This window comes from Stegodyphus dumicola, chromosome 1, assembly GCF_044657685.1.
Source record: "Stegodyphus dumicola isolate Sdum_Otavi_A_Nest chromosome 1, ASM4465768v1".
Lineage (NCBI taxonomy): Eukaryota > Metazoa > Arthropoda > Arachnida > Araneae > Eresidae > Stegodyphus > Stegodyphus dumicola.
The window spans coordinates 227434048-227458373 of record NC_140768.1 but is presented as its reverse complement, the minus strand read 5'-3'; the positions used below and the strand labels follow the sequence as shown (position 1 = coordinate 227458373).

The window sequence follows — 24326 nt, the reverse complement described above, 5'->3', positions numbered from 1 at the left end:
ACTTCGGAATTTATTTTTGCGTTTCCATTGTGAAAGTAAAATGAAGTAAATAGGTAATAAGTATCGAAATATTAAAAACTGCTCTACAGTTTGAAAAACAAGCTTACATTTGAAAAAAAAAAAAAAAAAAAAAAAAAAAAGAAATATTCATGTGAAGTTTCTTTTAATTATCACATTCTTTTTTATACTAGAATCTTATCCCATTGTTCTTGCTTTAGTGCACCAGAATATGTAAATGCTCCGAATTTTAAATAAAGTGCAATGTGTATTTTAATTTTATAACAGTTATTTTAAATTTATGACACTTTCGTATCTCTTCTAGCTTCAGCCTACAATTTCTTACCAGAATGAGTTTTTAGAATCGCGTTAAATGCAAATGAGAAGTAGAAAGTATTTAAGCCAAAGTTTTATTAACTTCGAGAGAGAGACAGAGAGTTAAGATTCTTGAATAGCGCCCGTTTGCTTTCTGGCTACGTCTCTTTAATCTGTTACTACACTCCGCGCGTATTCGAGAGGTCCGAGGTTCGAGTCCCGGCGAGAGCATTGCTCATTTTCCATCTCTTCTGTTTCCTAAGAGAAGGAAAACTAACAATTGTCACCGGCTTTAAAGAGACTCCTCTGGTTGTAATGGTCGTGAACAGTGTTGCGCTTAATTAGCGAGTTTGCTTGACTATTACATAATTTTATAGCGTGTAGTCTTAGAATAAAATTTGACTTGTGAAAGATATACTATTTGAGTGTTGTCTGTTATGAGAAAGAAAATGAGAAATGGAAGTAAATCCGTGCTTGATAGTTTCAGTTTTGTGGATTAGTTTGAAGGTAAAAATTTTTAGTTATTATTACTTGCTATTGAAATCATTTACAATTTGACATTTTACTAAGAACCAGTACGAAAATTTATTTTCAGGCTTGAAGATTAGATTAGAGTTCATTTAAGCAAAATTGAATTTAATGTTATACGCGAGATAAAGTATTGCAATATGTGTATCGTTCTACAAAATTCACCATTACTATTATATTTTATTTTTGATACAGGCGATATCATATACAAGCAGTAAATTGAAAATTTCGACAATAAACTATTATATGATAAGAGAAACATGTTTTTTATTATGCTTATAATATAAAATAATACTTGTTTGAAAATATGGTAAGAAGAAGTGTAAATAAAACTACCTTTTAAATTATTGTTGATGTTATGCTACTGTAGGCTGTAGGCGGTTGGATCAAAATGTTGCGGGATTAACTCTTGAGCATGCCAACAAATGGCAGCAGATGGTTTCACTAGAAACTACATTATCAATCAAATGTTAATTACACAGTGTGCCCAGAAACATCGCTGGAGTTATTATTGCGGTGTTCCTTGTAATCTTGTGTGAGTAAACAATCTGAAATTACATCATGGACATTGGTCATCAGTGTGAGAATGGAGAATTCTCGATTGCATTATTATCTTTGGGATAAGAAAGAAGTCAGCGGAAGTCCAGTATGATGAACATGTTTGTGGAAAACTCAATTCATGTGTCGCATGTTCAAGATACTAGGATTGATCCATACGCTATAACAACAATGCCTTCAGTGTAGGTGATCCTCTTCCGACATTCCTCATGCAGAAGTTTCAAATTCATTCTACATTTTTGATGATAATGCTAGAGAAAGTACTTCTAAATCTTTCTTCGCCTTCAAAGGACATTCTTTCGCTTTTGAGAAGCACCTGTGTGTGTTGACACATTATGTTCGGCACATTGCCGGAGTATGTTTACTCCATCCGTGGCCGATGTGCTAGGTTTAAACCAGAATTTCACGTTGAATTGTTGTTCCACCATTTTATCCACCATATAATCCCAGACTACTACACAGGTACACGTACAAGTAGAAAGAACACCAGAATTTCACCATTGGTCGTACAGGTGTAGTCTCTCCGAAGTAATTGTATTTCTGCCCAAATTTTGGTGAAAAACACGCTGGGAAACGGGTCTGAGATTCTTTTACTACTCTCCTTCTGCAGGTGACAGGTGACGGAGGACGGGGACATCTGGCGTCTAACAAAGGTAAGCAAGTGTATGTCCCACATCCTCCACTATCTTAAGCTCGCCTCCTACACCAAAACACTTAAGAGAATTTTCGGTTCGTCAGTATTTTAAAAGCTTCCATGCTACACAGATCCTATACACTTGCAAAACTGTATGCCTTCTTACGGATTCGAATCCGAGAACAACGGAAGGGCAACAATCGTCGCTAATCACTACACAGATCACATTGTCAACCACCACATAGCCGTAATCACAAAACATTTCTTTGTAATAACCCCTGTAGTTAAAGCCATGCTGATCCGTATAGTGACTAGCGAACCCGGTAGCTGTGTCATTGGGCCTGGGTTCGATTTCAGAAGAAAGGATAATGTTTGTAAGTGTATTGTGTCTCTGAAGCATTGGGTACAATACTGATGAGCAGAAAGTCCTTTTGAGGTTTTTGATGGTAATGGAACGGGAGGAAAATCCTCAGATGTATCCGTTAGAGTGTTCTCCATCACAAATGGAGCGGAGATGCACAGTTAGTGCCATGGGTATATATCTGTACGACCAATGAAGTAATGGTAGGATGCCCACTTCTATCAGCACTTGTTAATACAACGGCTTTTCATGGCACAACAGCCCTTTCAAGATTAAAGTTAACAATCGTTGCTAGAGAAATCTTTTTCTCCATTTTTGGGAGGCTACAGAGCTAACCCGGGATTTTTTTATCCAGCCGTGTATTTTCATAATATAGAATGAATCATGTCAGGCCTCATCGATTGGCAGTTACTGATCTTTTTTCTCTGATGATGATAATTTGTAGCTGACAGAAAACACTTCTTGAAAAGCATAAAATTTCACTGAGATTTTAATAAAATATTAAAATTTTTCATTTTATTTCATTTGCGAAATGAAAATCAAATGGGTAAATATTCTCAGACGATTCTATAAACATTTATTGATCATTCAATTAAAGTAAATGTCATTAACTGCTTTTGCATTTTATGAGTTAATTAAGCACAAATCTTAGATATTAAAAATGCTTGCACGATAGAAAACAGAATAGTAAAGAAAAAATATTGAACAGTTTCTCTCTTTATGTATGCAATATATTTTGCAGACAAACGGTTACGTTTATTACCATTTTTTCAAATTCAATTTTGGTAAATAATTAAATCCCTTTTAAAAATCGTGTTTTCATTTTCTTTAATCCTAACTTACCTTTGTTTGGAAAGTTAATTTGTTTCTTATAATTCCCAATGCGGAGATTAAACATTTTTCAGATTACTTCTATTTTGCCTAACTATTCATTCTGGTTGTAACGAAAGTTTCTGCAAACGTTTTGTTAGCTTTTCAAAGCCTTCGGTCCAGAAACTTCGTGGCCGTGAGTCCAGAAACAGATCAAACTCATTTCGGACGTCCTGTGCAGAATGAAAGATAGCACCAGCATGATGTAGCTGCAGGTGTGAAAAAAGGTAGACTTTCTAAAGAGTGATGTCAGGGCTAGAGGGTGGGTGTGGTAAAAGATCCAATCGAGTTGTTACAGAGTCCATCAGGTAAATGCAAACTCATGTGCTCTTGCATTATTTTGATGGAGCATTACCTTTTGTGTCAGAACTCAGTTTGACTTTTTTCTTGATAGCGGCGTCCATACGAAAAAGCATTTCGCTGTACATCGTACATCTTACTGTCGAGGGTTTTACCTTTTTTCAGATACTCTTTGTGGACAATACTACCGTAATCCCACCAGATGCAAAACTTAATCTTTTTGTTAGTCAAATTGCGCTTTGAGACGCTTCCGACGAGCTCGCTGGAATCAGACCAACCCACTTTTCAACCTGTGCTGTTGAAGTAAATTCACTTTTCATCGCAAGTGACGATCCGGCTCAGAATTTTGTCCTTGCGTTGATATTCGAGCAGATAAGTGCAGCCCGAACATGTGCAGATAAGTGCAGCCTGATCTGAATCAGCTCATGCGAAGCCCAGCGATTGAACTTGTACGTCAAGTTTACGCGATGCATAGATAGCCCGATTAATGGACATGGAACAGCAAGTTCTCGAGTGATTGCATACTGATTCTCTTCCACACGTTCTCGCAGGCGGGCCTCATCAACATCAGTAGGCCGGTCAGAATGCTCTGCTCTTGAATGTCATTGTCCTTATTTTTGAACTTTTGGTACCAAACCTTCACAGTGATACAATATTAGTACCTAAATTGCACACATGATTTGTTGACATTCTGTAGGTGGCTCTAAGCAAGTCTCTTTCTTTCAAATGCCAAATTCATTTGATAAAACATAATTAAACACGCCAACGCGAACTCTTTGCTCACGCGATACTTGGCGGTGGCGGGAAACTTTCGTTAAAACGCGATATTTATCTACTACTAATATCATAATTCGCACACTGTACGGTGTTCCTCATATACTAATTTAACAGTTTAGCAGTATTTTTGAAAAACACTACCTATACTTATACATTTTTTTACACACACGCGCATATATATAGGAGAAACTAAATACGGATTTTTTAATGCGGATGAAAAACTGCAGCAACATACCATAGCCAGCTGATTAAATACACAAAATTGATAAGTAAAGGAAATAATAACAAGTAAGCACGAAAAAGAATGAAATGGATGCAAACTGGAATAAATTACAAGGAAAACTGCAGATATTTAAATGTTGTAATAAAACCAAATGCCACATGCTAGTAAAGCAACATCTAACTGACATGTTTTTGTCTAATTTAAAATTGATGCGACAAAAGGAATGTAACAAATAAAAATAAAACAAGCATTACCAATTGACAAGAAAATTATACACGTATCGCATCAGAAGGCAATGTAGTTGCATATCTAATTTCGCCAATGTATTCACTAAAATAATTTTCAAAAATTTTTAACAAGGTTAAAATTGACAAACAGTGATCGAAATTTCACATCCCCACTTAATGGAGCTCAACGACTATTGGAATAAATATCTGATGTTGACACCACATGACAACTTTGTACGGCTTATTAAATTACACAAATTTTTTGCTGCATTTCATTCAAACCTATCTCCACAAATTTTAAAGATATATTTCTAATTCAATCATTTCAGTTCTCACTTCCCGGCAAGGCTAAGATACATAAAAAATCAAAATATCTTCATTAAAAATTGTGAAATATAGAACAACCTAAAATACCAAATACAGTTAAAACACTTTAAAACATTTTTTACAGTTAAAATTAGAGTTTCTACACTAAAAGAAGCAATTTCGCCAACGAGCAAGAAGACCAAATTTTCGGTGTAGAAAACTGAAAGTTAAATTTTGGTCCTACTGGGCAAAAAGATACTGAAGTTGGAGCACAAACTGACTTGATCCACTTTTGTATACAGTTTTAAGTGTAAGCAAATAGCACCCTCGTTAGGCTTAGCGACACTTATAGGATTAAATTGTTGATAATTCTATAACTATTGCATGCAGATTAACTAAAGGCATAAATCCTTAACCGGGGCATAAGAACAATATACTTATCAACATGAATAAAATTACTGAGCTCAAATAGGCGGATAATAGGGTGGGAATATGTATCTGTTTGTTACGGCCGATTGTAACGAAAAAGAATGCGCACAACTACATGTTATAGCACGTCCATATAGAAAACTTCAACGTTCTACGACTACTCGTTTTTGAGTTATGTGAAACGCATAGGTACGTACAGACATCACGAAAAGTCTTTTGAATCAATTTTAGATCCATTTTACAATCTATTTTGGAAAAACGAGTCCTTTAATCTGTCCGTACGTCCAGATGTCACACAAACACAGCTTTAAAATGAACAGTCTTTTTTTTTCTTTCTTTCTTTTTTTAAATAGGATACCGGAAATTTTCCGCGATTGCAATACTTCCTTTACTTCGTACAAAGAAGTAAAAATCAGTAAAATAATTCTTGTTGCAATTATTCCAGAGCTGATAAAAGTAATCCAATAGCAAAAATTAACCTATTTTTAAGGAAGCTGGTGTAGTAAAGATTGGACTTCTTGGTGTAATGAATCGCAGAGGGTATGCACTCATTGAATAACGAATTTTGTTTTTGCCTTACTAACAATAATCACTGAAAGTATGTCTAGAAGCTATGAGGAGACAGGTAGAATACTTCTATATCTATTCACCGCCATAATGCTAGTAAGCGTGGGAGTGTGGAATGCTACCTCCATCTATCTATAGCCATTCACTTGGGAAGTACAATTATACTGATACATGGATGAGGTGCGCAATCTTCAAAAACAGCAAAATGCACTTCTTTGAAAAAAATAATTCACGGCGACATGTAACAAATATCAGCATGCAAAGTGTTCAAAGTACCCAGATATTTCCTTTGCCATCGCAGTCTCTAGATCCTTCTTCAGTCAAAGAATTTGTGGAATGCAATCGGCTGTCGTTTGACTGCTCTGATTTAGAGTCAAATCCAAGACAAATTGAAGAAATTAGCGAAAACAATGTGGTCTTTCAGACACTACCGGAATGCAAACTGAGTCTGAGTCAAGAATTCCTTTTTGTATCACCAAAGGAGATGGTTTTACTTACAAATGATCAACCTGTATATTTAATTAGTTTAGTGCATTATAATCTTGGAATTAAAATGACTAAATAATAAAATCGATTCGTTGTTTGTGTTTCAATTTTCATCACATTTTCCCCGCTCCTTCATAATGTATTATTTTCTCTCTCTCAGGTGATGTATGTATGTATGTATGCTTATATTTACATAATAAGGACAAGCTAATTAATTTCATTAACTTATACGAGAACTTTTGGGACTGATTCGGAGATTCATTAATTGGTTACGGAGATTCTTAAATGCATGCCCGTAGTCCCTAAGATTTCAGTTAAATATAGTTCTCGTTGTTGTTTCGCTTAAATGAACCTAAGAGGAATATTTTTTATTTAAATTTTTTCTTATAGCTGCTTTTTAATTTATTAATAATTATTAACTAATCTTGTTGTGTGCTACTTACTCAAAGCCGAGTGAACATATAAGCGAATTTAGTGCAAAGATGTTACCTTTATAAGTGAGTATAAACATTTTAATAAGCATGTACCTTCACTCCTAAATCGTCCTGAAACTTGACAATAAACCCAGCGAATTTGCTACTCGCTCAAAGTCTGTTGACGGGCTTTATTATAGAGCAGGTGCCCTTAGTTTAACCGCATAAGCAATTCTTTAGAACTTACTGTAATTAGAATCGGCATAAACTGAAAGGATTTTATATAAATCAGGGGGAATTCAATGACATGTTTTTCTGGCGCTTAACATTTGACGAATAATATAATTACGTTGTATTTAGAACTCAAAAATAATATGATAAAGAAATTAAAAAGTAGTGAAAAATTTGTTGGTCCTTCTGATTTCTGAGTGTGATTGACATGTACAATTATCTTTGCTGTTATATGGTATTTGCAATTATGCAGGTCGTCTTTCTATACAAAATTGATTAATAAAAATATCCTGGAGACTACATAGAAATTAAATTTGCTTTTCGATTGGTTTAATCACCGAGAATAGTAAACTCCGGCAGCAAAAGTTAAATTCTAAAAGCAGTTTCCTCCGATTAATCAATCATATTAGAGTAATTCTTGTATTCAACCATTGACTAGACAATTATCGTTCTTATTTAAAAATCAGCATTATAAGAAATGGAATTTAATGTGAGAAGAAAGGTTAAAAATAATAACAAAGTATGTTTTCTACCTTTTTGAGTCTCTTTCAAAACTGGTTTTATTCTAAAATGGTGCAAACTGGACCTGCGTAGCGTTAGGGTTACTTGTCATTACAAAAACCTATAGTTGACTCAGAAGAGTTTTTAAGTTTAAAGCTCTCGTATGCATCTCTTCGTCTTGAAACTGCTTCCAAAATGTGATTCAGCATTCTGAGGACTAGTTTCAAATATTTTTTTCTGAAGTATATGTAACTAGTCCGCCCTTTATTACACTTTCACCTTAAAAATTTTTATTGTACATACGCTTTATATGTAATCATAATATATTTTTTTCCATTTAAATATAGCACATTCAGTTGTAGAATATACCAGGAAATCAGTTTACTTATTAACTACAATTATTTATGCATTACTTTATTGTTTATTTTAAACTGAAGTTCATAGTGTCCCTATTTCACTACATCATACAAGTATTCTTATACAAATATTCAAGATTGTAGTTTCAATAATTCTTGAGAAAGAATTTAACTGTTATTTCTATATCTTACCTAATTTCTCATTTATTAAAATATTTACCCACTCCCGTTTCATATTGCGCAATTCCTAATAAGTTTTTCAGAGATTCCGTAATTCGTAAATGTATGAAACTCTGATAAACATAACTTTAATAAACTTTAATAAACTTAACGTACTTTCAGCTGAGGGATTTCATATGCACTTTTAACTGTATTATATATCTTTTGCCCAATTCTATACGTTGGAAACGACATCAGACGTTTGTAGCAATCGTTATGTATGTATTGTTTTCTTTAGCTTTAAAAGCTTTGCTGATGTATCTAAAAATTCTTTGTGCTGATTCCCAGTGCAATTTCATATCAACAGTCCAGTATAATTTAGGATTCACAAATGCAACTAAATGTTCTGGAACTGATACTTGAAGAAGATGAGTTTTGGAAGAATGTCAAGATTTTTGATGCAGTTAATCTAAATGCTTGGAATAAGTTAATTAATTTTAAGTTAAAAAGCTTAAAATTAATGTTAAAATTAATTAGGAAAAAAGTCTGATTCAAAATAATACAAATTAAGAATATGTTGCTGGTAAAAAAGAATCACCATTTGACTTTTTTGAAATTTCCAAAATTCTAAGCTTTGACTAAGTAAAGAAAACTCAGATTTCTAGGTGGAGAAACACAAAAACAACAAATGACGCACCGTTTTGTTGTACTGAGACAATTATTATTATGCACATTCTTATGTCTCAAAAGAAGTTAGTGGAAGAAAGCCTAGAGGAAAATGAAGCTAAAAGTGAAGTGGTAAGATGGCTAAGGGGAAAAGTTTAGAAGTCCATAAGCAAAATAAAGTTTTAGTTCAAATTTAATAGGATCATAGTTTTATGCCTAATTTGCCATATTATCTTGTCAGGACTACTGTTCCTTCTAATTTCATTTGGAAACAACTGGAGTCCTGAGTAGGAATTTGGAGCTTACTCAAAATTTATGTTCGTGCGTGTGTTGAAGATACAACAAAGGTAAGAAGTGTTAAATTTACTCTTTATTTCTCACACCGTACAGCCGTTTCCGCACTTCCGGATACAGTGACCTGCATTTATGGTTTAAAATGTAGAAAATAAGAAATAAACTAAACTGAATAAGAACTAAACTTAGATGCTTTACAGAGAGAAGAAATGGGAAGATTGGCCTTTTAACACAACATATATAGTGAGCGGAATGCAAAAAATAAAAAATAAAAAAAATAAAAAAAAAAAAAAAAAAACTACAATACGTCTTCAAATATCAGAAAGAACTAAATTTTGGCCTTAAAGGCAGACCTAAACTGACTGAAAAGCATGCGCGTGGTAAGGCAGCAAGAAGTCTCTTTCTTCTTTTGGCTAAAATCCACATCCTAAATATCTACACAGTTCGCAACCTCATTAGCATAAACAATTCTACCCACTTTTATTCTGGCCGGAAATATAAAATAAGAGAGGATAGGAAAGTTTTAAAATAAAATAAACATTAATAAAACTTAAAATCCTTACAATCTGATAGAATGTCAATATGACTGTAAATATAATAGATATCTTCTAGAAGAAGAATGACAGATTTATGTAAATTGAAACTATTGCTTTAATTAAATTTTATTTTAAGCAATTCACTAGGTTTTGTTCATTGGCTCATTTAAAATCGTCGAAAATACATTATTGTTTACATTATACGTACATGACTTATAACTTTTCTGGATTATTTTGGGTTATCCATGATTTCCGTTATTCGTAGTAAATGTATGCATTCATTAATGCGATTATTTTGAATTCAGTTATTGCATTATAACTTTTACTTTCAAGATATTACACACGGCGCTGCTACAGTCTAAAAATCTGCTAAATTTCTGTGAGCCAGTTTCTGTTTTAAGAATCCAGCAAATACTACATGATTTTTACTTCAAAACTAAATATATATTCAGTATATTCCAAAAGAATTAAAGTTCTGTTACATCAAAGAAACAAAAATGGCAAAAAAGCAAAAGACTACCAGCTTAATTGAACATTAGATAATTTTATGTGATTGAATTAAATTTGCGCTCTTAAATTTGATTTCAAATCCAGTGACAAGAGAACAAAAAGGTATTTCCTGATTCTATTTGTTTTCGGTGGATGAGTGCGTAATTATAGATTTTTCAGAGGGCCCAAAATTAAAAATGTTAATATTAATTGTTACCAGTTGCGAAGTTAATTGCAAGGCTACTAAGTAAATATTTCATAATTAACTGAGAATCTTTTCCTGGTAATAAATAAAATCATTTTTTTCTTTTTTTCCTTTATTTTCTTTTAATTTTTTGCAGAATAATTGGAAAATTTTTAGTTAAATTCTTTAGTTGTTGTTTCCAACATATTTCCAACAGTTGTTTTGTAGAGTCATTAGGTTAACTGGAAGCAGAAAAGATGAAAAATATGCAACCGCCTTCGCCGGGAATCGAACCACGGACCTCTGGAATACTGGCCCAGTGTGCTGCCGTTACACCACGAAGGCACGCTAGGCCTTATAGTTTAAGGAAATCTAGTTTCAGAACGAAACGTACTTCTTTAATATTGCACTAGAGTTTCTGGGTAAAAAAGGTAATTTTAAGCATTAATTTTTATCCATACGAGTACAGTTTAAGCAGGAGGAGATAACGCATTTGCTGTTCTGTAGACTGACAAACTCCAGATTTATTTTACCGATCGAGAAGCAACTTTAAACATCAAAATTTCTAGTACAAATGGTAAAGCTTCTAAACGTAAACAACTTATTATCTTGGGAAAAGAAACAAAAGGAACCTGACAAAATAAACATCATGTAAATAAAATAAAACTGCTTAGATGAGAAGCATATCGAGGCAACCTCATTTCCATTGGCTCTCGAAGTTAACCGCCCTTAGAAAAAGAGGACCCTTCACCTCTGAATGGGAAATAGGATCTTACAAATAATGTTTAATGTATAAATAATAATAGTAGCCAGCAAATTTAATGATTTTGCAGTAATAGCCACCACTTCGAATATAAAAAGGAAACAAAAAATAAATTAGGACACACATGAGGGAGGACAGAAAGTCAGTTCCCTTTGAGGATGGCTTTAAATTCTGCAGAGAAAATCCAAACACACGATTCGGAATCTATCACGGTGATTGGTGCATTTTTCCCCTTCCCACCACTTCAATCTATTCTTCTTGTAGTATAATGAGGAAGCGTGATATTTCACGCTCTTCTCTTGGGAAAAAAAGGAGAGAAAGAATGAATTATTACACGTAATGACGATCATTTTGAATTGTTTGTATTTTCAACCGATCCGCCACCTGCGATTCTGAGGAAGAAAATATCCACCCTCGTGTTATAGAATAAAAGTGGCATCATATACTCAAGCATGTTTTAGTGTTAATGATAAATTGCAACAAAGATTATAATGATACTACGGTCTTTGTGGTAATTTCATATTTAACTTTACAGTTTATGTTTGGAATTTGCTGCATAACATATGACGAGACATGGTACGAAACCAAAGATGTTTACAATGCACCAAATAGAAAGCAATGTGATTTATTTTGATAAATTTTAATAAGATACAATACTAATGAATAAAACTATTAAACGGTCAAAACAAGTAAGTCAGCTATTAAAATGCTTCTGACGAAGACTAAAAATGTAGACAATTAAAATGAGACAGATACGTGAATAAACGAAAGGCATTAAAATTTAAACATACAAGGCTCTTTCTTGGCTTTCAAAATTCAGCTAAGTGTCGCCTATTCTAAGGTGAGTTAAAAGAACATCCTTCTTACGTTTTATAAACAAACTCCCGATATCCTACTTTAGATTTTACACTGCTCACTCCTTACAATCTCTTGAGGCTGAATGTCCCAAAGTTGCTTCGATTCCTTCAGATCTTCTGTATGATGACATTACCGATATCTCTGAAAGTGTTGAAGTGACTTGACAGTCCAACAGCATATTTTCTCTGGATATCTGCGTAGGCGTGATAAGGCAGAATTATGCCTTATTTCTGATTGCCTGTGAAGCTAGTAGCAAATAATTTGATATCCGCGACTTCTTAAGTTTGTATTTAACTTTAGAACTTCAACTATTACCTAATTCTGGGTGTCGGAAAATGTTTCTAAAGCTCCCGCCTGATCACTGAATGAATCACTGATCAGAACACTGAATGAGTCAGAATAAATAATAAGCGTTCTCCGACATAGCTTAGACATGAATGAAAGGGAATAATAAACATCAGTTAATTTAGATGTAAAATACTGAGAAAACAATCGCCTGCCCTCCCTACATCCTACTGTAATAAATGATACTTGAACATGACCAACTGCTTTCGACCGATCTCTATATACATGAACTTTACTGCTATACATTTTTCTACGCTCCGAAAAAGTTGCCGATATGCAATCTTACTAATGCACTTGTGTGGAAAATTAAGCAACTTTACAAATTATGTCTATTTTTATGAAACGTATCCTAATTATGCCACCGAAGAAATATGCAAATCTTCAGAGTCGAATACATAAACGTGCGCGTGTGTGTCTGCGATTGCGGAGGGAATATAAGCGCACGAGGGGTTTTCGGCGATATGTGGGCTTGTACTCTTTCACGACGTTCCTCATGTTTCTAGCAAGAAATGGGTAAATTTTATAAGGTATCAGGTAAAATAAGTAGATGGACAATCGTCGGTAGATTAGAGGCATGACAATCACAAACCCAGGTAGCTACAGAGCTCAGTGCGACGTCTAATTTTATCTGAAATATGTGGAAACAGTTTCAGAACACTGGATCCATATCGAGAAGACCTGGACAAAGTCGACTGCGATTCCTAACGACGAATGAAGATCTTTGTTCGACACTTTTAGCACAGCGGCACAGGATTGCTCTAGTTTAGCAGTTCTCGTGTGAACTATATGCTGCCAATGGAGCTCGAGTTTAACGGTCTGCAGTTGCCCGAAGGCTTCACGAGATAGGCTGTATCCCAAAAGCTTCGCTGTTTGGTTCCGTTCACTGCAGCATACAACACAGCGCATTTAACATGATGTGGAAAACATGCGCCTTGGAGACAAGGCTTCAGTGGAGCACCATGCGTTTTACAGATGAATCCAGCTTTAGTTTGGATACTAATTCTTGGCGTACCTGTATCTGGAAAGAGCCTGGAACGCCAATGGATTCCTCTCTCATCAAGGAAAAGATTTGCTATACGAGTGGAGGTGTAAAGGTTTGAGCAGGCATTATGTCGGACGGCTGCACATCCTACATGTGTTAGACAAAGATTCTCTGACTGCTATGAGGTACAGAGAGGGGGTCTTAGAGCCCCCAAGTTTGACTTTTTAGGATTGCAATTGGTCCTGGGTTATTGTTAGATGAGAACGCTTGTCCACATAGGGTTCAGATGGTCGACGATTGCTTGGAAAGTGAGGATATTCTCCGGATCTACTGGTCAGCCAAATCTTCCCCTTACAGCATGTCTGGTACTATCTTGGGAGGGAGATTTCATTCGTTATTCCTTTTTGAGAACCATTCCGAAGTTACCTTGAGCACCTTACATGTGACAGTACAATTGAGCTCAGTTCCGCCCTTAAATTTTATGAAGAGCACCGTAAGAGGACGGATAAGAGGGTCGTCTACCCCTCTTCCCATCCACCAAACTACACGAGAGGACTTTCGGCTCGCCGCGTATTTAGAGTGCTGCCATGTCGCACCGACAGTATGCATTTACAAACATCCATGCCTTCTCCGGGATTCGAACCCGTGTCCTTTGCAACGCTAACCACTAGTCAGCGACGCAACCGGTTGGGCGGTATCCCGAAGTTGAAAAGCGCCTTGCTGCAAAAGTGTGATCGATTGCCCCATGGATTCTTCAGCTGCCTCGAGTTCAGTATAGTGTCACGTTTCGCGATCTGTCTGGCTGTAAGAGGAGACCATACTCCATATTAGTCCCCATATCTCATATCCGCACTTTGACAATTTATCTGAATATCATCATATAATGATCCTGAAACAGCAGGAGAGAGCTCTTTTAGGACGAAGTTTATTTTTAAACTGAAAAGCATAATGCTGAGAAGAGCCTTGTGACACACGCTTTTTATTTTCAAAAACATCTGAAAAAAACAGAAAGAATTCTTATTTGAAAAATCCTAGTTTTTAAAAAATTATGAATAAAAGTTGATTAGTTACCACGCAGATCAGTGAAACAAAGTCCAGTAAAATGCCATATCTCCAACCTCCAACGTTTGTCGTAAGCTTTCTCCATATAAAAAAAACAGAGAGACTGATTCCGCTTCACATAGGTTTTACGGATAGACGTTTCAAGAAACAGTATCTTATCCACCGTAGTCTGTCTTTTCGGAAAACTTATACGAAGATGTTGCATTATTCCTCTCCAGATAGAAGATCAGGCGGGAGTTATCAGTTTTTCAACCAACTTACAAATACAAATGGAAGTGCAACTGACCGGTAATTTAAGAGATTCTTTGGGTCTTTACAAGGTTTAGCAAAAAAGGATAACAAAAGCTCTCTTCCACTAACTAGGAAAGGTATGTTTCTTCCACACTTTATTAAAGGAAGGACAGTCAGTGGCTTGTAAGATAGATGCCTGACCATTTCATAGCTAATGCCATCCAGATCTGGACTAGACCTACGCATATGCAACAGGCTCTCCGCCACTCAAGCATTGTAAGATTACTATTATAAGGCTCAGAGTTGAAATAATTGAATGCTTCTTTGCTGTAATTTTTGCATAAAATGGCACGAAATTATCCATTTTAGTTTGCCATCTTTCGTTAAAGCTTACAATTGTCATAATTTATATAATTTCATACACAGCTTGCCATGCCCTCCGAAAATTAAAAACACGATCGAGAAAACGTTAATATTCAAGTGTATGAGCGAAGAAATCTAAAAGAATTTTCATGTACTTCATTAAAAATTTATTAAATTATTTCATGTGAACATGTTTATACAACACTTCTAATATCAAACTAATTTCATCAACTTCCTGATATGTTTTTATCTAAGTAAATAACCACTGTCATTCAATGCAGCTCAATTTTTGGCTAGTTGAAAAAACTGACTACATATCTTTCTTCTATTTTAATTCTAAAGTAGCAACAGTTGTTAATAACTTATTTTGACAAGATGCACCTTTCTATCTCGAAGGAAAGAAGATTCGACTTTTCGCATATAGAAAATACTTGTAAGGATATTGTCTCTCCTTACCGGATGCTTTCCATGGGGGAAACCGCTTCTGGTCAGCAGTCGAAAGGTCCGGAGTTTGAGTCCTGGGGAGAACATTGGACACTCTTCATGTTTCCTGCTCCGAAATAAAATTTTCAGTTATCTATATACAGTTAATAACACATAAACATTAGTTTTAGGATTTGATAAAGAACTTACGATTTGTAGTACTTATAAATATCTTTTCAACACTCTGTAGCACAAAGAAAATCATATAGACTTCCTTCGATCCAAAATCTGTCATTTCTGTTCTTTCTCCTTGACGATTTCCACAAACAATGACAAATGCGGCTGGCGAATTCAGTTATAAAAAAATAGACAATGTGTTCACTGAATGAAGAGCATTTCGAAACTAAGAAGCTCATCGTGGCTTCGGTGGCCTATACGCTTAATACGAAACAAAGACTTGTAAGTCTATAAGTATGCTATAAGTCTATAAGCCTGTCTATAAGTCTGCTATAAGTCTATAAGTCTGTCTATAAGTCTGCTATGTCTGATAATTACCTGATGTTGCGGTAATTTAAAAGAAAAGAATACCTAATTTCATATTATGAAGTTAAAAACAATTGAGTATTAAATTATATTTTACAAAAGCAACCCTGTGGTAGTGACTAACAAACCGAACTGCAAAATAACTGGATTCAGTTTCGATTTTTGGAGACGACACGAATGCTTATAAATATGCGGTGTCTTTGTGGAATGAGGGCATTTAATATCCGATGAACAGAAGGTTTCCTTGAGAGGCAAGTGGTAGAAGAAGAGGAAAACAAAATTCTTGGATTCTGCTCCCTTGGTATATTCTTAATCAAAATTGGAACAGACAGTGGCAAAATCGTTCTGTTACCATAATTGCCTTCAAATGAATGACAGATGCTTTTGATTGTGCTTATAAGTATTCATGAAGTTGTTCTGAGTGTTGTATGATCGGATATAACAATAACAATAATTGTCTATCGTGCTCCCCCTGTTTAGCATTATACGGACCGGTCCCAACTGAAAGGTCTTCATATTAGGCAGGGTTTGGGTCACCAATCAAAGTTTTCCACAGGTTCATCAAGCTACCGCTCTGAGGTCCCAATCCGAGAGGGCCAACTTAAAAGTTTCCCTGTAACCATTGCTACCTCCCGGGCGCGCAGGTTCACAATTCCAAGCTCCCAATGCACGCATGGAGATCTGACTGGTCTCCCAAAATTGCTCCCTCCAGTATTCGCAAGTGTGCAGGCAAGCCTTCACATTTATTCAACATCAAATGTGTTCACTGTGACCGCTGAATGACAAGGCGAGATTGACGGCTACAACCGGTTTCTTTTCCTTCTGCTGTTGGGCTCCGAAGGTGTAGAACGGGCTTCTGGCTGTCCTCACCCCGGCTGACGTGTGCGCCATTTTTGTTCTTTTTCGTTCCTTTTTTTGTCTGCTATTTCCGTTGCTGGATGTAGAGCCATGGTATTCCTTCTAGTAAAGAAATTGAAACTGAAGATACAACTAAAAGGATCTATATACCTAAACATCTGACGGTAATGAATAACGTTCTACAATTTAAAAATCTTCGAAAAGACTTCATGTGCACGTGCTAGAACGTTCCGTACTTTCCGACTTGTGCTTCTTCAAAAATATATTGGAATAACCAGCTAACTCAATTTCCGCCGTTAAAAAATGTTATTTTTTTTATCACGAAACTGCTTTACGTCGATGGAAGGAGTTCTGCTTTGATTAGAATATTACGACATCTCGTACGAGAGGTCAGGATTCAAAATAGTAGCACTGATACTCTTCTGTCTATTCTTCCACTATACGATCACGACCGATATTCTTCTGTCTGGCGATATTTACTTAATTTATGCTGGTACTGATTCAAAATTTACTGATTTCAATATATAATAAATATTAATTGATTTGTATTATTTGAATTGTCATCCTTTTGGGGTAAATTACTTTAATTTTATACTTCTTTCAGATCACACACCTCATTTTTTGTTACAGCAAGCTGCCTTCTTCTACGGAACATGACTTACGCCAACACTCCCGAACTGGGCCAAACAAATTTGGGCTCGAGTTATCTCCCAGCTGGGCAAGTGAAACCCCCAGGCTACTGTTTTCAACTCCAAAATTGCCAAGATTGCCAAGGTACAGATCCGAGCCAGTACAGTAAACGACTGCAGCAAGGGATGCTCGGATATAGAGATAAATACAGCAAAAAAAGCTATCATAATTTCGAATTTGATCTCCATTAGATTGACTTCTTAAAATGTTTTGAGTAATTGAAAATAATTGTATTTACTACTTAACAAACGCTATAATATTTATTTATTTATTTATTTTTTTTATTTTATTTATTTATTTTTTTTTTTAATTTAAAATTCTTCCTTTTTGCAGAAAACAACTATTCTATCATTTTCCTGGCTAAAACATACTTTGTTTTGTTATATTCTTGGATATTCAATAACGTGATCTAATACTATTGCTGTTTTTGTTTTAGAGCCCTTATTTCACGGAAGAATGATTTCCAGAGCCTTAAAGAAGAGTGAGTTCTACTTTCATCTCCAGTTTTGAGGAACAGCACTCCAGGTGATTGGTCCGAGGGTCTTCCACCCCTCTACCCTATCACCAAACTACATGAGAGGACTTTCGGCTAGCCATAAATTTAGAGCGCCTCCTTGCCGCAAAGATATTATGTTTTTACGAACATCCGTGCCTTCTTCGGGATTCGAGCCCACGCCCATCGGTACGGCAGTCAGAGTGACTAACCACTAATCCCATCTGGGCGGTAACGCGATTTAATGAACATCACATTAAAATTACAAGCAAAAATAACATCTAATGATCAGTTAATGTATAAGTTTGTTATTTAAATTAACCAATTAATTATAATTTTGGCCTTTACTATAACCTCTCCTTTCCATTTCCTCACCAAAATTCTGATTGAGTAAGAGTATTTAAGATGAGGCTTTTGAATAGTAAGCTAGAACGTGTTTCTACCTCTCTAGGCCACGATACTTTAGTTCTGCTATGTCTGATAAGTTTATAATCATTCTACTTTGCATTGTAAGTTGCCTACATTTAAACTATTACGCCAGTTGAAATTTTGGACCAATTTCGATTTAAATTTAATTGAGTAAAATCTGTCTTATATAACTAAGTTATGTACTATATAATCAAGTTATGTCTTATTTGTTCAGAATCTATGTTGAATTGTCAAGAATAATGTTCAGCGTAATATGTTGCAAAGAATATGTAGTGCATTAAGTGTAGCATTGAGTTGTAAATGTCCCTTAAATACAGTGCAATGATCAACGCAATGCACATTATGAAATATATATTGTAGTATGTGTAGCAATGTGTTAACATGCGATGTAGACAGGAAAATGTTTAATTTCGCATGCAGAAAAATCTAAATTTTGCCCTTGTATGGCTATGTACTTTGCCTTTGTATTATTTTCGGAGTGTAGCTTCAAATAGTTCCCGGATCAGATAGCCCTTCAGAGAGTAATCGGGATCCGGACGATATCCGATTAGTCTATGTAAGCCATCCGGGTGTCCGGACCTGCTCTCACCTGTCACCTGTTATTTTACTTACACTTACATAGCTAAAAGTGGTGGTCGATCTTCTTAGCACAAGAAGTGCATTTATGTTCAAAGTTTGTGTTTAAATTAAAAGGTTACTTCAAAAAACCTTTTAAAACTTTGTAGTTAATTTCAGACACAGTGATAATTCGTTTTACGTCTGTGAAGAGTTTGGAAATAGGCTATGTTCCCAAAGCAAGTCAAACTCTATAAATGTTTTCAGTGGTTGAACTGCATTTCCACGCTAAAGAATGTTTATCTTCCGCAATTTGTGATTTTTAAAAGCGTTCTGGTCAAATAAGATTTTAACATTTACCTTGTGACTTGTTTTAAGTAACTATCTGGCAGCTACTTCCAATGCTTCAATCTTACAAATAAACGTATATAATTAATCAGAAGTTTAACTGAGATATGAAATGGCGAGCTTCGTTGCAGCTTACTTAACCTAGCTAAAATCGTTTTTTGCCGCTCTAAAAGGTTTTTTACGCTCTTTTGGAGCTCGCAGTGTACCAGTCTGTTGTTAACTCATTCCTACTAACCATTTTTTTTTGTCTTTTTAGCTTTATTATCAAGAATTATGTTTATTCAAACTACGCCATATACAATTCAACAGCAAAATTACAAAAATTTTAAAAGCAATATAGTAGTGTACGTTTAGAATTTCCGATGGACGTTGAGCGTTGGTATACATTGTTTTGCTTTTATTCAGTCTTTTCTCAGTTTATCATATCAAAGGTGAGTTTTCTTACTAAGATGGCTTTAAAACCTTTTTTGTCTTTTTATTATTAACATTTTGCGTGCTTAATTTATTTATTAAATAACACGTTCTTGGCGCTTACGACACATAAAATCCGATTCAACAGCAAAATCACGAAGTATTTAAAAACATCATATATTTAAAATTTCTGATAGACAGTCTTGTACGCTGGAAAGAAAAATGATTTATTTCGTACAGTGTTACCACTGCTCGCTTTGAAAATTTTGAATTGAGTTTGTTAATTAAAAATTTTGATAATTAAAAGCTTTACATAATATGAAATAGACTCGAAATTCCACAAATTTCGAAACAGATTTGAAATTCAAAATTCCGTCTTCCAGGTGCCCATATTCGGGTGATTCTTTATTATTCAATTTCATTAAATATAATAAAATGCGATAATATTTAATGGCAACAATTTGAAAAGTGATACGCCGTTTATAGTGATTCAGCGCAAAATGCCGTTTCGAGACCAATATCCCATTCGGGACTAACGTCCATTTTGGCTAATAATGAATAACTAAAAATTCTAAGCAGTCACATTAAATTCATATTAATTTTAATAATATATTTTCATCATATTAATATATATCATCATTCATATAAATTTTTTAAATATTTCGTAGCTACGCGAATAACAAAATTTTCTGCTGATATTTGAATTACATTTTCTGTAAACCTTAAGTGCAATTGTAGTTTCACTGAAAAAAATTAGAAGTACCGAAAGGGTTGTATGTTAATGTTTAAATTTTAATCATATTGCATTGTACTACATAAAATAAATTGCTAATTCAAAAACATAAAATAAATTACTCAAATCAAAGAACCCGGGAAGAAATCCGAATATCTAATTCAAAGACTAATGTTTGAGAATAATGTCTCCTTAAACGTCTACCTTTTTAGTGAACATTCAAAACAAGAAAACTAGAAAAACACTGACGACAGACATCTGAAATACTATGAACGATATGCGAATCAATTTATTTCCTCATAAAATTTTATCATTGAGAACATAATTTTAAGTTTTATGCATGTTGAGAATAATCACGGAAAAACATCTGGAGGGATTCTTTAGGCGTCTGCAAAACACAAACCAGGAAAACCATAACGAATTAAAAATTGCAAACACTCAAAGCTATGCAAAGCGGATACGGTAAAATGTTTAGTACGGACAAGAAACTTTTTGTTCAGCACCTTCTTTACTAATCTCATAAAAATAAAATTAAGTTCAGTCTTCCCCAACATTTATTGCTGCTGTTATGGTGAAGGCAGACATAAACATAGATCGCCATCTTCCTGACCCCACTAGCAGCTATCTATCGTAGAGGCAGTTCTTCGCGGGTCAGTAGAAACCACCTCGGAAATTTAGTGCCAGTAATTGTTTCAGCTCTCCTCAGGTCACTGACTGACCCCCCAAATATTTGCATATTGCTCTTGGCATACTTAAGAGCCTGTTTCGTATTGGCACTTTTCCATTCTTCAGATACAACTCAGTTCTGAATACGCCAGTGTGAAACATTGTTGGTGTCTGAAGTATTGCATATACTTTAATTTCTCCAATCGAACGCCAATGAATAAAACTGATGACACTGTGCAATTTGAGCTCAGGAATCGCTAAAATCTTAGTGCGTTTCATTGCACTTGACTATATATGTTGATTTAAAGTATTAATCAGGAAATCAGCAGCTCTTGAAAATTATATGAGAGTATAGGGATGCTTAGGGATTTCAGGAAAAATCGTTTCATAAAATAGTGCACGTTTCATAAAATAAGGCAAAGAAAGAGAAACAGGAGGGAATTAAAAAGGAACTAATTTATAGTGAAGATTTCAGTTTTCCCCCTTTTTTCCTCCTCTAATTTCTTGCTGTTTCGGACTTTTGAGGTTACGCCTGTTAGCATCTTAAAAGTAACTGGTCAGTTCCCTAAAGTTCAGGAATACTAGTCATTCTTCTCTTATTCTGCTTACCAGGACTGAGCTGACTACATAAACTATCGCAGGTTCTGTTACCAGTAACATAATCACAAACAAGCTTCTGTAAGTAATGGTGTTGTTTTTACTCATTTTCTTGATTTTGGGATTCGATTTTAAATCACATTTACGAATTTTATCAATAAAGAGGAAGAGATAAAGCCGTTCATTGCTCAAGGCCTTAGAGAACAAGAAACAGTGCGCGTTTGCCCAGCTGTGTTCCAAAGATGGACACGATATTTTTAAGTGTCTCTACCTTGTAAAGACACTACGCATAGCAAACATACATGCCTTATCCGGTTTTCAAAGCCGGAGCAAACGATATGGCAACGGCCGAGTGGCAAAAACTGGTAGTTCTGTCCGAGGATCGAGTCCCGGCTAATGAGTTGGCTGCATGGACATTTTCTTGGGTTTTCCCTTGTATAATGTGGATAAAAGCCAGCTTCCCTTAAGACGTCCTCCACGGAGCTTCCCTTCCTTTCCGTGTAGGGCCTAGCGGCAGAGTGCTTAATAAAGAAAAAAACCGATTTCACTGGCTATCATAGTCAACAGAGAGAAACTTTGGGAGAAATTCTTCGTGATAGTTCCTTTTTACTCATGCACTTATTTTGCCATAATTAATTACCTCGTAAGCCGCCCAGACGCGAAAGTGGTTAGTGACTCTGATCCTGCCGTACCGAAACGCTTGGGTTTGAATCCCAGAGTCTGTCCCTTCATAAGAGGCAACTGTGGCCCGACCTTAGTAGTGGAAAGTGCCTATAATGGCTAGTGTCCGGCATTGGAAATAAAAAAATTTCCTGGTATCTTTCCTTGGAACCGATATGTAATGAAACATCAAGTCCGGTTCTTTAATCTAAAGTTTTGCATAAGCAAACGGTTTTCATTTTTATGAATGTGTTTAGGCAAATATCGGTTTCTTTTATGGAGTTAATATTAACTGTAAAAAGAAAAAATCTGATGTGTACACCACATGACTTCCTTGTAAGGAATATTAAATTATACGCAATTTTCCTGCATTTCATTTAAACATATTGAATTAACAATTAACGAATTTTGAATTAAATCTACTTCGTCGATAGCTCATAAACCACAATAGAATAAATGCTCTCTTTCAAGTTCCCTGTATTTATTTACCATACCAACACTTCGGCGCTAACAGAGTTACATCTCATTTAATTTATAACTCAAAGTGCACAAAAATTACATCATCTGAAGAATTGTCACATGTTCTTTGCAAATATTACAATAAATCTAAAACGATGTATAGAAGAACAAATTAAAAAGAAATAGTTTTTCACAGACGATTCAGCGCTGCTTACCTAATGCGCATGCGCTACTAATTAATTCAGTTGTCACTTCACGAGAAGACAAAATTCCATAAAAATTCAAAATATTTTCAGAAAAAATTTAAAGATATAGAAAAACATAAAACACCAAGTACAGTTAAAACAATTAAAAAAAAAACAATTTTTGCAATTGAAATTACAGTTTCTATGCAAAACCAAGCTAATAACTTAAATGATAATTTCAGAATTAATTAAGCATAATTTAAATCGCAATAATAAAAGACCTTATTTTGTTATTGCGAAACTTAGTTTTTTTAGATTGGCAACAAATCCACTATTCTGCTAAGTTTCAAATAAGGCCTCTATGCTAAACAAAAATTAGACTTAGCCGCACGTAAAAAACTTTTAAATTGTTGATAATTCCACAATTATTGCATTCAGGTTAATTAAAGGCATAAAAACTTTAACCGGAAGATAAGAACAACATAAGTCAAGCATTTTTAAAGCAAAAATTGCACAATTTACAAACATACAAGAATAAAGAAATTGAAATCACTGAGCCGAGTAACAGAGTGGATATATATACACATATATTTATATACTTTTGGTGTGGCCGATTGCAACTAAAATGGGAGATGCACATCTACATGTCATAGTAGTCCTATATACAAAATGTCAACGTTCTGAGGGTACTCGTTTTTGAGTTAGGCGAGATACGAACATACATACGTACGTACAGACGCCATGAAATAACTCTCTTCAGAATTCATTTTAAATTAGTTCTATAATTTTTTGAGGGAAAACGAGTCCTTTATTATTTCCTTACGTACGGATGTCGCGCAAAAACATCGTTAAATTTCATTCGATAGCGGTCAAAATGGATATTTTCATTGAAATATGATACCCGAAATTGTTCGCGATTACAATACTTCGTAAAAAGAAGTAAAAAGCAAGTCTCATTCATTGTCAGATTACTTTTTATTATATTAAATAACTGCGCAGGGTGAAAGATCTAGAGGCGTTTCCAAAGCAGAAATTGTTTACAAAGAAAATGCTTTCATTGAATGACAGCTTTTTTAAATGGTATTTTATTTACTAAGAACGATAACAAACGTAAACCCCAATTATTAACCAAAAAATATTGAAATTTATGATCAAGAACAGTTTCAAGGAACGAAACATAAATATAAATTTTGGTTACAGAGGTTATCTTAACAGAAATTTAAATCACAAAATGTCTGTTTAATGAATTGATAATCGACGCTGAC

At 34.8% G+C, this 24326-nt stretch overlaps 1 long non-coding RNA gene across 9 annotated transcripts in view; it reads right to left on the bottom strand.

The window, feature by feature from the left end:
• Positions 1-24326, bottom strand: part of LOC118200087 (uncharacterized) — a 730533-nt gene that overhangs the window by 90262 nt on the left and 615945 nt on the right. Inside the window, exon 6 of one of the 9 annotated variants that reach the window (XR_015039753.1) lies at positions 15468-15561. The exons of the other annotated variants lie outside the window; for them this stretch is intronic. This is a non-coding gene — a long non-coding RNA (uncharacterized LOC118200087). The remainder of the gene's footprint in view (positions 1-15467; positions 15562-24326) is intronic. 9 annotated transcript variants of the gene reach the window in all.